Below are 14,671 nucleotides of genomic sequence, written 5' to 3'. Positions count from 1 at the left end.
ACTTTAGTCATGACCTTGAAATGCGGTCAGGCATATATTAATATTTTTTTTTTGCACCTTCCAGCATTGGACAAAAGATAGGAGTCACAACGACAACTTGTTAACCATGGCTACCTCTTACCCCCCCCCCCTTCCCTTTCACCCTTCCCATTCATTCCCGAAAAAATCCTTCTTCATTACTTTCCCTTACCGTCCGTTCATCAATTGTAGAATCATCGTTTCAAAAAAAAAAAATATTAATATATGCCTGACCGCATTTCAAGGTCATGACTAAAGTCACGAGTTTGGTCGATAAACAGACTGTTTTTTTGAACGATTATTCCCATAACTTGGCGTAAAGCTACAAAAACAAATAGGTTACTATGCTGATTGATTATCCGGGGAATTACGTCAACCATTAGCATTACGTGAAACCAATAGCAGAGTAACTCAATTTTCCTAAATTTCTCGAATATTTTCGAACAAACATATGTTGTTTGAGTATTGGGCATGTGAACAACATAGTTAAGAGTGCGTAGGACCGAAAAAGTACATTTTGGTCATTCTGGTTTTTACGTCAACTATGCATTTATGGCCAGCTGCTGCTGCTTGTTTTCTAAATATCCGTAAATAAAGAAGACGAATCACGTTTTATGACGGAATTAAAACCGTAGCCTTTGCAATAGGATCGTAGCATTAGCATTGCAGTTCTTCTTTACTTTAATAACTGGGTGCAAAGTCTGTTGAATAACACAGAAGGTTGAGTGCCAGAAACGAATTATAGCACCTAGGCTTAGCTTTGCTTTTTAAGACCACCTTAATGCTAAAAGAGATTCGATATACAGAATATTGTCTGGCTTTGGGCTATTTCCATATAATCATCGTATCGGTTAGCTATAGATTCTCCAGAAGAAGTGGATTGGTGATTAAATCGAAGGAAATTGCCACACACATGTGTCTTTCAAAAGAGAGACAATTTAATGTTTAGCATTTTCTCCGAATAAATACCACTTCTAATCAAACTCTATCTGAATTCGCAGCTCTCAGATCTACGAATTCGTATTATGGAAATCTGCATTTCTACCTAGCTTTCCTAAGACCATCGTGAATGAAGTCGAAAAGGGTAATGATTTCATTGAGGTAAAATCAAAACCGTCAACCAATCGATTTGTCCCGTCTACAAATTATGCTTCTTTACTGGTAAATGTGAATCCAAACATTGCGTGGCAAACAGCCGTAAATCCGGGAACCCCTTTCATCGTCTTTGACTTGGCGTAACGCTTTTCTTCCCCGTTGTTGGCGCATTATGTATCGCGAACAGTTCCGTACACTGCGATTGAGGGACGCTTTGTTTGGTTTAGTATCGCCTCAGCATAATGTTAGTTGAACAAGGTATTCCATATGTTAAAAATAACACTGAATCAACACATATAAAAATAGTACAGCTAAATGAATTTATTGTACTATTTATCCTGAATTCCAAAACTCATGTAACAGCAAAGTGAAGCCACTTGATCAAATACACTCGTACAATTGTAATCCGCTTTTCAGGCTAATCTCTCGCTGCTGCATACAAAATTTAAAAGGCTTGAAATAATATCCTATTCTACCTGAAAGCCCTAATAGCACTAGCACCCGGCCGGCACCAGCAATGCTTCGCCCAATCTGAAAGGCCATGCCGTGCGATTTAAAGGATTGCCTCGCTTAATTGCTTTTCCCACTCGTTGTTCTGTACCGTATCCTGTTAAAATATGCAAACAATGCGCGCCACTGCCGGTCGGAAAATCAAAGTTACTAACCTGTTCTACATTTACGATTTATTGTGCACTTATTTTACAATTTCTGGGCCATTCGTTTTTCGCTCCTCTCGGCGTTGATGCCGTATTCAGCCGGGCTGTCGTTGAGTTTAGATTTCCTATTTGAATAAAAATGTATAGCCTCGTGTAGATTTCCCTGGGCGACATACTGAACGTGCTTTTGCTTGTCAATGGTTTCGCTACCGTCGCCAGTAGGACGACGATGTGGTATCAAACAGGTCAACTATTCCGAGACACCGAGTGCATATTTATTAGAAATTTCGAATGACATTACACTCAAAACAGGATTCTCCTTTAGCCATGCAATGTAATCGTTGTATTTATTTTATCAATTAAAATTTGAAATCTTTGTAATTTCGCATTGGCAAATACAAATTTATGTGAAGGTATAGCGGTTAGTTTATTTTCTACGTTTGACCTGCCTCAATTTACAATGTAACTGAAAATACTATACTCTAGTTGTACAACGTTTTCAGAAGAGGAGACATCCCGACATTACAGTATGTACCATCATTTTCAAATAAATACTGGCATGTCCCAATACAAACAATACAAAGGTTACAACTACTATCCACTCAAAGAAACGATTCAGAGAGATGAACTTTGCGACCTCTGTGGGATGCCGTCCCATATTCTGTCGAACAGGACGAGTATCACGTAGCTAGCTTCCATTCAATGTTTATTCTCCGATTGTTGCTGTTACCGCCATGCTTTACTACGTTCACGATTTGCTGATTTTCCGTTGCGAAAGGAGAATTCAGACATTTACAGCAAGAGAATATTCACTTTGTCAAGACCGATTAGGATGGAGGGAATAATAAAAAACATTCTATAGCCAGTTTGTCGAGAAGATGCAGATAAGTAAGCAAATATAAGCTTTTTATTTTTATTTTGCATAGCAGGATCACTAGAGCACAAGACCAAAACAGTTCACAAGCTAGCAGAAAAGTAAATCCCAGAAATTAATAATGTGGTATAACTTATTTCTATGTGGTATGTCTTATTTCGTAATAAGTATTTTGAAATTCTTATTTATTCGGTAACTAGCTGACCCGACAAACTTCGTATTGCCACAAATTAAACTGTGTTGTACATAAATCGTGAATCTCGGATGACCTTTCTCACAATCTTGAGTTTTGCAAGTTTCTGGGGAGTTCATGGGTGTTTTAATTTACAAATTTTCCTCACAGTGAAGTAGAAAACAATTCCCCCCATTGCTTAGCCTGATAAAATAAAGCGGATAGCATTTAAATATTCGCTATCATTACAAACCATTTCGCCGAATACCATTTTGCGGAACACCAATTCCCGGTTGACCGTAACGCGGAATATAGAATTTCGCAGAATACCATTTCGCGAAAAACCTTACGCGGGATGTACCATTTCACGGAAAATCTTTTCGTAGAAAGTACCATTTCGCAGGAGTGACCCAGCAGAAGGAAAGTAATAGAGGTCAGTAGATCTAGGAAAATGAATAAACCTAGATAGAGGCGATCTCTACGGGGGGCTGTCTCTCCGCAGTGGCCGGCTAATCCGACGGTTGGTCGCCGGCAACACTCGCGGCCTGTGGCCGTCTCGCGCTGAATTATCTAATGTTACTATTGATAGTTTTTGGTGGTCTTGTTATTGATTAATGTTTTATGAAAAAGTCTAAAATTTCTCGAGTTCGATTAGTTTTTGAGTTACGCTGTTGTATTTCTGTTTTATTTGTATGATAGTCCTTATCCCCCTACCACAGGGGTGAGGGGTCTCAAACCATCATTAAAAAATTTCCTGCCTCCAAACCCCCCACATGCCAAATATGGTTCCATTTGCTTGATTACTTTTCGAGGTATGAGGAAATTTGTATTTCATTTGTATAGGAGCCCCCCACCTAAAAAGAAAGAGGGGTCCTAATTCATTATAGAAAAAATTCATGCCTCCAAAAACACCCACATGCCAAATATGGTTCCATTTGATTAATTAGTTCTCGAGTTATGAGGAAATTTGTATTTCATTTGTATAGGAGCCCCCTCTCCTGAAGCGCGGAGAGATTTCAATTCACCATAGACAACATTCTTGACTCCAAAAACACCTACGTGTCATATTTTATTCCATTTGCTTGATTAGTTCTCGAGTTATTAGGAAATTTGTATTTCATTTGTATGGGTGCCCCCCCTCCTAAAAAAGGAAGGGGTCCCAATTCATTATAGAAAAATTTCATGCCTCCAAAAACACCCACATGCCAAATATGATTCCATTAGATAAAGTAATTTTCGAGTTATGAGGAAATTTGTATATCATTTGTATAGGAGCCCCCCCCTCCTAAAGTGAGGAGGGGTCTCAATTCACCATAGAAAAAATTCTTGTCTCCAAAAACACCCACATGTAAAATTTTGTTCCATTTGCTTGATTAATTCTCGAGTTATGCAGAAATTTGTGTTTCATTTGTATGGGAGCCCCCCCCCCCCTCTTAGTGAGAGGAGGGGTCTCTAACCATCATAAGAACCTTCCCTGGCCCCAAAAACCTCTATTTGCAAATTTTCACGCCGATTGGCTCAGTAGTAGCAACATTCGGGCAGACAGACAGAAATCCATTTTTATAGGTATAGATTTGTATGGGAGCCCCCCCTCTTGGTGGGGGGAGGAATCTCTAACCATCATAAGAACCTTCCCTGGCACCAAAAACCCCTACATGCAAATTTTTACTCCGATCGATTCAATGGTTTTCGATTCTATAAGGAACATAAAGCAGACAGAAATCCATTTTTCAAGGCATAGGTTTGTATGGGAGCCCCCCCTCTTAGTGGGGGAAGGGACTTTTGCCATCGAGAAAACCTTCCGTAGCCCCAAAAACCCCTACATGCAAATTTTCACGCCGATCGGTTCAGTAGTTTTCGCTTCTATAAGGAACATAAAGCAGACAGAAATCCATTTTTTAGGCATAGATTTGTATGGGAGCCCCCCCTCTTAATGGGGAGAGGGGACTTTTGCCGTCGAGAGAACCTTCCGTAGCCCCAAAAACCCCTACATGCAAATTTTCACGCCGATCGGTTCAGTAGTTTTCGATTCTAAAAGGAACATAGGGACAGACAGACAGACAGAAATCCTTTTTTATAGGTATAGATTTCAGATCATTTTCTCTAACTGTTCGGTCTATCTAGTTCGGTCCATGGCAGCTGGTTTCCAGTTCCGCGGGCACCAAATTCTCGCCAGATCTCGTTACACCTGGTCTTGCAACCTCGCTCGCTGTGCCCCTCTTCATCTTGTTCCACTTGCATCCAGTTTCTGAATACTGGATTCGCCGCCAAGACGCAAGAGCTCGTGGTCCATTCTTCGCCTTCATACAATGTTCTCTTGCACGCCGCCAAAGATGGTTCTTGGCACCCGCTGTTCGAAAACTCCGAATGCTCGTAGGTCCTCTTCTATCAGTGTCCACGTTTTGTGCCCGTAGAAGACAAGCGGTCTAATTAGCATTTTGTACAGTGTGCACTTTCTACGGGGGCTCAGATTATTCGAACGCAAGTGTTTGTGGAGTCCGTAGTAGACCAGACTTCCGCTAATAATACGCCTTTTAATCTCACGGCTGGTATTGTTGTGCTCTGTTAAGGTATACAAACTCATCGACTAGCTCAAACTCATTCCCGTCGATTACCATGGTGCTGCCCAAGCTGGCCCTGTCGCCCTCGCTCCCGCCTGCCAGCACATACTTCGTTTTAGACGGTTTAACCCTTAACCCAATTAACTTTCAAGCGCAACGCAGGCAGAAAAGAACATCTCCTTGCCGAATCTCCTGCGAGATTTTATTGGGTCCACCAATCTACCCGAGTTTCTGAAGCACTGCATCTCATATATCTTAGCCATGATAAGTTTAGTAAGCTTAGCCGAAAATAGCTCTTGTCGGTTTATACTATCATATGCGGCTTTGAAATCAATGTACAGGAGACGTGGGGACTCGGAGTTCGCGCATTTTGCCGCAAGGTGAAGATTTAGTCCGTTGTAGATCGATCTCCCATGAAGCCGGCCTGATAAGTTCCCACAAATCTATTGGCTATTGGCTCGGTGGAAGATGACTTGGGACGGCACTTTGTAGGCGCCATTCTGGATAGCGATCACTCGGTAGTTCTCATAATCCAGCTTATAACCTTTCTTGCAGATAGGACAAATAACCCCGTCTTTCCACTCCTCCGGTAGCCATTCCGTATCCCAAATCTTCACAATCAGCTGGTGCAAACAGCCAGCCAACTTGTCCGAGCCCATTTTAATAAGTTCCGCTCCAATGCCATGCTCTCCCGCTGCTTTGTTGTTCTTCACCCGCTGGATGGCTGCGTTAACTTCGCTTATCGATGGGGGTGGCACATCTCCGTTGCATGCTGTACCATTGAAATCACTTCTTCCACTATCATGGTCTTCCGCCTGCACGCTATTTCGGTGTTCATCGTAGTGCTGCTTCCACCTTTCGATTACCGCACGGTCGTCAGTCATAATACCTCCATCTTTATCCCTGCACATTACGACCCGCGGCACAAAGCCTTTGCGAGATTCGTTGAGTCTCTGAAAGAAACTCCGTGTGTCGTGGAAGTGGTACAGCTGTTCGAGTTCTTCGCATTCCTCCTCCTGGTGACGTCTCTTCTCCTGGAAGAGTCGAGTTTGCTGTCTCCGCTTCTGTTTGTATCGCTCAACATTCTGACTGAAACAGAAACAGAAACAGAAACAGAAACAGAAACAGAAACAGAAACAGAAACAGAAACAGAAACAGAAACAGAAACAGAAACAGAAACAGAAACAGAAACAGAAACAGAAACAGAAACAGAAACAGAAACAGAAACAGAAACAGAAACAGAAACAGAAACAGAAACAGAAACAGAAACAGAAACAGAAACAGAAACAGAAACAGAAACAGAAACAGAAACAGAAACAGAAACAGAAACAGAAACAGAAACAGAAACAGAAACAGAAACAGAAACAGAAACAGAAACAGAAACAGAAACAGAAACAGAAACAGAAACAGAAACAGAAACAGAAACAGAAACAGAAACAGAAACAGAAACAGAAACAGAAACGGAAACGGAAACGGAAACGGAAACGGAAACGGAAACGGAAACGGAAACGGAAACGGAAACGGAAACGGAAACGGAAACGGAAACGGAAACGGAAACGGAAACGGAAACGGAAACGGAAACGGAAACGGAAACGGAAACGGAAACGGAAACGGAAACGGAAACGGAAACGGAAACGGAAACGGAAACGGAAACGGAAACGGAAACGGAAACGGAAACGGAAACGGAAACGGAAACGGAAACGGAAACGGAAACGGAAACGGAAACGGAAACGGAAACGGAAACGGAAACGGAAACGGAAACGGAAACGGAAACGGAAACGGAAACGGAAACGGAAACGGAAACGGAAACGGAAACGGAAACGGAAACGGAAACGGAAACGGAAACGGAAACGGAAACGGAAACGGAAACGGAAACGGAAACGGAAACGGAAACGGAAACAGAAACAGAAACAGAAACAGAAACAGAAACAGAAACAGAAACAGAAACAGAAACAGAAACAGAAACAGAAACAGAAACGGAAACGGAAACGGAAACGGAAACGGAAACGGAAACGGAAACGGAAACGGAAACGGAAACGGAAACGGAAACGGAAACGGAAACGGAAACGGAAACGGAAACGGAAACGGAAACGGAAACGGAAACGGAAACGGAAACGGAAACGGAAACGGAAACGGAAACGGAAACGGAAACGGAAACGGAAACGGAAACGGAAACGGAAACGGAAACGGAAACGGAAACGGAAACGGAAACGGAAACGGAAACGGAAACGGAAACGGAAACGGAAACGGAAACGGAAACGGAAACGGGAACGGGAACGAAAACGGAAACGGGAACGGGAACGGAAACGGAAACGGAAACGGAAACGGAAACGGAAACGGAAACGGAAACGGAAACGGAAACGGGAACGAAAACGAAAACGAAAACGAAAACGAAAACGAAAACGAAAACGAAAACGAAAACGAAAACGAAAACGAAAACGAAAACGAAAACGAAAACGGAAACGGATACGGCAACGGAAATGGAAATAGAAAACATGATAAAAATTGTATCTTTGAATTTTTCGTCCATAGCATCCAAAATTAGGGTAGCCAAGTACCTACACTACGGTTTATAACGACCAATTTGGAACTCCAAAAGCACCGATAGCTGATATTCCGGAGTGTCTAATTTGTCGTGTTTCCTCGGTTCAAACTCGGTTCTTTTAAAACAAGTTGAATTAAAATGAAAGAAAAATTAAAGCAAATGGATCCAAAAGTCTGATTGCAAGCACCCCAGTTTTCGAACCCCAGAACTTAAAGGTTAAGCAAAATCGTCGTCTATGACCTACAGCAGGAATCAGAAGGCTCAGTTGGTGAAAGTTGATGGAGGCTACCGGGATAACTATTTTAACTTTGCACTTATTATGTATTTAGAAATGTAAACTCGTTGAACTGTAAAAAATTTGCTTATTAATAAAGTTTGCAACATAATAATAATAACACTTTGTTTTTGCCCTTTCACATTTCGAAAAATTTTGAAGGGGAGGCGACATAAACTTTTTTCAAATTTGTATTAGCCTAATACAAATTACAAATTACAAATATTTAAAAAAGTTTTTGTCCATCCGGTGTTGGGCCACTTCGAAGAGCAAAGAACGCAAGAAAATTTTTTAGTCGATTTTCAGAAATGTCACTGTTTGAATTTCCATTTTTATTTCTAGAAGCGTTAATTCAACTCGTACACTCATTTTTTGAATTTTTCAGGATATATTGCCCACAGACAATTGATTTTATAAAAAAAATTTAACTCATATCCAACAAATTAATTTTTTACCACCCCCCCCCCCCCCCCGCTTCCCCGCTATTTTGCAAGCCAATTTTTTAAAAATAATTTGAATTGGAACCAAATTTTGCCAGATTATTCGTTTTCGGTCAGAAAGCAAAAATCGAAAATTTGGTGCCGATTGGAAGTTCCCTTGATTAATGGGAGCACCTCCATTTTTAAGGAAAATACAGTTTATTGTCAAAACCTCTTATTTTCTTTTACTTATATGTCCGGAAGTATTGGGTTTAGAAAGACACCATTTTCACATTTTCACATTTTCAAAGGAAATTACTCAAGGAATTCGAAAAAATATTATTTTTGGGCACCAGTGCTGCCAAATGTTTTTAAGCTCAATTTGAAAACTAAATTTTCATTTTTCTCTCAATGAAGACAATTCGATCCCAAAAATTCTAACTTCATCGTGTTTAGCAGATTATTTTATATAAGAATTACTTATCGCCCTGAGGTATTCTTTGCCGAACCCGAGATACAGCGTTTTAAATCAAGCAATACACCATTTTTTATGTAAAACTATAAGCAAAATAACTTTTTCTAAGCAGTGATTCTCTACGCAATGTAAAACTACTTTGCCATATCGGGAAAAGAACAATCTGACAAAATTTGGTTCAAATCCGTGAAGGTTGATTACACGTTTGAACTTTTTCTCGGTCACTTGGCATGGAATGACCCATACATTAAAAGCAAGAATAGATTTGGTGTTCTCGTTCAAACTTTAAGTAAAAATGCCTAAAATCATTTTTTTGCTCGATTAAAAAAATTTCTTTGTTTTTTTTCGCCTCCCCTTGAGTGACTTAACACCGGAAGGACAAACACTTTAAAAAATATTTGTAATGGCCTAATTCAAAGGGAGCCGAGAGCGTTGTCACAATCCACAACGCACCACATCGCTCTTTTCAAAGCAGATTGGCAGCAGCTGTCAATCCGGAAATTCGTACTCCTGCATTATCTGCATCTGTGTATAGTCATTATAGCAATGCAATGCAATACCTAGTTGATGGATACCGTTTTCGAAATTTGACCTACTGCTTTTATTCGAAGACTTTGCAGCCAGCTATTAAAGTATAGCACAATTGCCGGGCTAATGCTATGATCTTGATGCCTTTAACAGTTGCTCCCAGTCGTGATTCGAACATCAACGACTGGTTTGTTAAACTAGTGTCATACCTCAAGCCAAACTGGAAGGCACTGATTAAACTGATCAGAATTCAGAAAATGAACTTCTCTACAAATATGTCCTTAGGGGGAGAAATATAGTATTCAACCTTTCACTAAAATCAGGGGTGACATTGCGATTCTCGTTTCGAGTGATTTTGGTTCGTTTCGACCACGTTAAACGAATAGGCGAAACGAACCAAAATCACTCGAAACGAGAATCGCAATGTCACCCCAGAATAGCAAACACCAAACTATTCCAATACGTAGGGGACATGTGTATAATGTGGCACAGGTGGGCAATACGCCACAGCTCGTTTATTCCTAAACTAGCACAAATTAAAATGCAAAACTAATGAGAAATCTTAAAATTCGATGAAAACAGCCTAGCATGCAAGTTTGACAGTTGTCACTGGCTGTCAACCCAAAAGATTTTTCAACCCAAAGGAATTTTTTGCGTCGTTTTCGTGAGATTTTTTGTGGTTAAAATCTGTAAATATCATATTGCTGCGATTCGATTGCTTCGAGCTCTCAGGCGAAAACCCGGTGCCAAACGCTTAGTTTGCTTAATTATTTAATATTTTTCTATAAATACAGATAAATAGATATAAATGTCTACTGCCACTATTAGTCTCAGCTAGTATTGTAGATTAAAAGTGCTAGGAATAATTTATCAACCACGTCTAAATTCTAGGTAAATTGCAGATTACTTAACTATGCGGGGCAATATGCCCTACTTGCAGTATAATATGCCCCATGCAGAAAAGAAAAACTATCCCAGGAGACCGACACGAGGTTTAATTTATATGAAAATACAATATTTTGATAATATCTAAGAAAGTTTCACTTTCTACAAAATAGAGTAGGCATATCAATTGTACAAATACTTGAAACACAACGTTGAGCGTATTATACTGCAGCTGGGGCATATTGCCCGTACAGACGAGAAACATTAATTTTAGACGCCGTTTTTAAATAATTCGTAGCATTTTTATTTTACAATTGTAAAGGAAGTAAACAGTTGCAATTGGTTTTCAACTCAAAAATTGACATATATTCGTTATTATAACGTTAATCTTGGGAAGCCCTTTTGCAATATTTCCATTTATTCTTAAGAGGGGCAAATTATACTACATTACCTTAAGTGCAATATGAATATGTGCTAAACGAAGGCTCCGCTGTGGGACAGCATCCCGACGTGCAGGACTAGTGTCACGTCCTATTTTTCCAGCTTCTGCACAATGTTCTTAGTTCGGGTATTGCTGCAGCCCACATGTTCATATGTTTGCGGTGTATTGATCTGGAGACTAGCCGCGAAAGGAGAGTTTCAACAGAAAGTTTTTCTGCAAAGTCGCTTGGAAAGCAAAAAAATACGGGAAAAGTATATTCCATTGTTTTCATGCCGAGAGACAATGAATCGAAACTGGGGTGAATTTATTCAGGCGTGAAAAACTACTACACAATAAAGCAATAGTGAATTAGGTACAGTCTGGTGGCAATGCTAGTCTGAAAACAAAAGTGTTGATTTATTCCTGTGGCGAAACTGGCCAAATTGAAAGTTCAATAAGCCTAATAACAGCTATTAATTTAATTGAGATTGAAAAGGTAATTCCAACGGAAGATTACTTTGGACTTGTTGAGAAATATTTCTGCTTATTATGCTGCTATATATATAGACAGTGCAATTCAGGTTTTGTGTCAGTAAAACACAGTACGACAGTCGCAAAATGTTCACCTGAATTTCAACGAATTATGCTTTTATCTAAAACTATTTCAATTCCAAACATTCATTTTCAGTTCTGATTAATATGCACAAACGCTTGGTGGAAACAACGTAGCTGCCACACACGGCATCTTTTGATGTATTGTTCCATATCTCTTTTTACCTCGTTTGAAATAAACCCAAAATCATCCCTTTAGTACTACCAATCATACCAAGCATCTAATCCCATACAAAGTAATTCAATGGATTAAGATCCAGTGATAATGCAAACCTTTCTTTCAAGGTTATGAAATCTGTCAAATTAACCAGATCAACTCCCAAGTTTGATTCATGGAATGAAGCAGAATAATGATGAAAGCAAAATTCACTATTAAGGTGGAATTAGTCGTCATCGATTCAGCCAATTTCAAAAGCAGTTTTTTTGTTTGAAACAAAAATTCTGTTCATGAAAATACCCTAAAAAATATAGTTTTTAAAAAGATTTATTTCAAACCAACTTACTGCATGCTCTTCGACTACTCAACTCCGACTGACGCTTGAGGATTCTTCAGACTTGAACGAACGCGACATAGTCGCTAATTCGCGAAGTCAGCAACACGTGAATGGTGTTGCAAACAGCTCGATGCCGGTGCCCGTGGTGCCGCTGCGCGTGTAGAGATCGCTGACGTTGTACATTCCATCTGGGATGGCTCCTCGTGCTGTTTCGTAATTGCTCCCCCCTTAAGAACGGACCGTCCCGGTTCGTTTTGCTCAGGTGATCGACATTTCATATGTCCCTTGGATAAATAGAGTGCCAAAATTGTGATGATTATTGCGATCGTAATAAATGTTCCGATTGTAGCGTTGACTTGGTGTCTATGTAGTACTTCTAATTGTTGTCGGGTTAGCAGATTGACTTCCTTCAGGTGTTGCAATGTAATATTTGCACTGATCGTTTTGCTGACGATTCGCAACCCGTTCATGGGAATCAATAATGGTTTCTGTACCCAAATGTACTCTTTGTCTGAGAATAAAAATTGGTTTACAGTGACGGTACAGTTGCGAAAAAATATAAGTGTGCTTCCAGAGATATTTCGTCTGGACAACCCACAATTTGATGTGATTGGAATGCTTCCTTCTCCGTCAACCACGATGTAGTTGTCTGTGATTCTTCTAATTTGAATCGCAGATGAGGTTTCTATGAGGTCACAGCTACCTGATATTCCTCTTAAAAGTTTCGAATAGCATGTATCGGCGGAAACATTTTCGACCTGATTTTTGTCACAAAGGACACTCTCTCCTATCTTCGGGCATTTTCCATGTATTAAAAACGTATTCTGATCATTAGTCAGTACTTCTCTAGCGCGTAGTTGCAGCGATTTTCCGTGTTTCACGATAGGTTCCATAAGTTGATGTTCGAACATTTCTGCTCTCAGCGTCGGTACTAATACAATAAATACAATTTTTGTGTGTTTGTGAACTACTACAATGTCTAAATATTCGATAGTTTGGTCAAAGCTGTCTATGGTTACATTTTCGTTTCTTAAAATTGTAGTTGCCTGAACAATTTCTTCTAGAGACAAAATGTCTTTGGAAATGATTTTCGCTTTGGAAAGGTGGATAGCTTCAAAAATATTGTTTACATGGTTTTACACGAGGTCGATATTAAGGTTCAAATTGAAAATTTCTTTTATAATTTTGATTTGGTCTGTAATATTCTTTCCCGTGATAATCTCTTGTCTAAACTTTATAAAATTTTGTCTTAACATATCCTGTTGGTCATTTAGTGCCTTTACGATCCTGTTTAGTCTATCCTGGACTTTATGATTGATTTTAATTTGTTCATTATTTTCGGTAACTAATACATTATTTCTAGTAAGCAGTTCGTTCAATTGTTTATCAATTTTAACAAGATCGTTGCTGTCAAGATTTCCTGTAATTACCTTAATCATGCTACCTAAACCATCAAAGAGACCTCGTTTGTTTCTAGAGATTGGGTATAGCTTTCTGTACGTATTTTCTATAGATTCCAACTTTCTTCTAATGAGAGCAACAGAGTCTTCTACGTGAAACATTTTTAAGTCTCTAACAATCAGTTTCAATTTTTCGATTACTGGTTCTAGATATGTCAAATCTACTATATGGAAAATCTTATGTGATCCGGTTTTGATTCGTCCTTGTCCAAGTTGTAGGGATATTAGTCCTGGGTTGTTTGACAGGTCATGTAGTTGTATTTGTTTGGTCGTCATTGTAGTGGTAGTTAGTGTCGTTCCGACCAGTAGTAAGATTAAACGGATCATATTGTTCGTGTTTCTGTATGCGGAAAAATTTTATATTAGATCTTTCGTTTGCGTTTTAATTTTGCTTTATGGATCTTGATCCCACGAGTATCGATTATTGTCTTGAATCTGTTGTTCCTGACTCTAATTTTTCTAAATTTTGGTTCGGTTTTACGTTTTATGCCTTGAATGGTATTGTATGTGTCTTCGCCGATTTCGAAATTCGGCTGTTCTTCTCTAACTTTGTTGTGGTAATCTACGTCTCGTTGGGCTGTTCTGTCTAGTCTTCTTTTAATCTCGTTTATTAGGGTTTGTCTATTTTCAAGCAATTCGTCTATGTCAGGAGGTAGCATCTCGTGTTCCCTTTGTCCGAAGAGTATCTCAAATGGCTTATGTCCGTGTGCTGTGTGTATAGTCTTGTTATAGAGCGCTAGTGCTATTCTGAAGATTTGTTTTTGATCAAGATCATTGTAGTTCTCTTTCATGCATCGAAAAATTTCACTCAGTGTTGAGTGGAACCTTTCGACGATTCCATTAGATTCGCTATGGTTAGCAGGAACATAGTGAACTTCAATATTTAATCTTTGGAAAAGTGATCTAATTTCGATTGATTTGAGGGCTGGTTCGTTGTCGCAGATAATTTTCTTAGGTGTTGTATATAGCGAAAGAAATTTAATCAAACCTGCTCTCACATCGGGAATGGATCTAGATTTTATATGGGTCATTGTGCCAAAACGGGAGAATTTGTCTACTGCCGTGAGGAAGATATTGGGTTGAGCAATGAAAATGTCAAGGTGAATAGTTTCGAATGGTTTGTTAGGAATTTCTGGTTTATGGAATGTAATGCGGTACGGGTTTCTTTCATACTTGTTTTCC

The sequence above is a fragment of the Sabethes cyaneus genome, chromosome 2 (assembly GCF_943734655.1).
Source record: "Sabethes cyaneus chromosome 2, idSabCyanKW18_F2, whole genome shotgun sequence".
NCBI classification, from domain to species: domain Eukaryota; kingdom Metazoa; phylum Arthropoda; class Insecta; order Diptera; family Culicidae; genus Sabethes; species Sabethes cyaneus.
This window is presented reverse-complemented; position numbering follows the sequence as displayed.